We start from the raw sequence: 1,098 nt of genomic DNA on the forward strand, positions 1-1,098 counted from the left end.
TTAGGAAACATCTAGTCATGACTTCTGATTGCAGCCTGGCAGGTGCCCCCATCTACAGGCTGTCTGCTCCCTTGGCATGGGCAGCATGCTCGCAGGTTCACTGAATATCTGATATAGCTGAATAGGTCTATGAAGAAAGGCTGGAGGAACTTCCTAGACCAGGCTTGAGGTGTTGGAAAGACAGTAATATACCCAGTTCCTCACGTGAAGCTGTTTTAGGACATGGGAGAGAGGGACAGGGTCAATAACCTGCAACTGGGGGCAGAGGCACCCCTTTGCCCATGTTGTTTTCCTCCTTGGGCTCTGGGCTTCTCCCAGAAAGACAATGAAGGATCAGTCAGACCTCTGCAACAGGCACTCCAGATGGTTTCCCAGGAACAGGGTGGCCGATGGAGTTCAGCGGTCTGTAGCACACCATGCAAATCTACTCCTGCATTTGGGTAAGGAAGATCAAACTGCAAACATCAAACAGCGAACCAGCTACTCGGCATCACAGCTGACACTTGACTGCTTCTCTGAAATCCTTACTCTGCTTTCTAAACAAGCATTTGAAGCAGCACAGGTGTCCTGATATATTGACCGTTGATTAAGCTAGAAAGACATATCATGAAAGCCTTGTAAGCACAATGTTTGCTGCACAGCCGTGACTGATCAGCTCCTCTCCTTGCCTGGGCTCCTGCAGAGCTGCATTGGGCAGTAAGTTTTCCCGTTGAACTCTGCCAACTCTTGTAGAGTTGTAAGTACTTAACAGCAGCTGAAGTACTGCCCTGTCCAAACAATCTCTCTGGGGCACAGTTTTCCAAGTAATGAATCTACTGTGGGCATCCCTGTAGGAATGTATTGAATTTTGTCTTGGGCTGTATTTTTCTGGAGGAAGCCAAGTCTGGAAAATGATGACGTGCATTGTGTCGGTGTCTCCAGACACTACTGCTGTGCTTTGTCTTTGTTACAGTAATACTTGGTTGGAAAACCAAATACTTCGGTTAGAAACCCCAGCTGCTTACATGGTTTTATTTATGCTTAGGCTCTGGACACAGCAGCAAGCTTGCCTTTAAGGATCCAGCAGTTGAGAAAGCCACCACAACCCCCAGGTTCCGC

The sequence above is a fragment of the Phaethon lepturus genome, unplaced genomic scaffold (genome assembly GCF_000687285.1).
Source record: "Phaethon lepturus isolate BGI_N335 unplaced genomic scaffold, ASM68728v1 scaffold22806, whole genome shotgun sequence".
NCBI lineage: Eukaryota > Metazoa > Chordata > Aves > Phaethontiformes > Phaethontidae > Phaethon > Phaethon lepturus.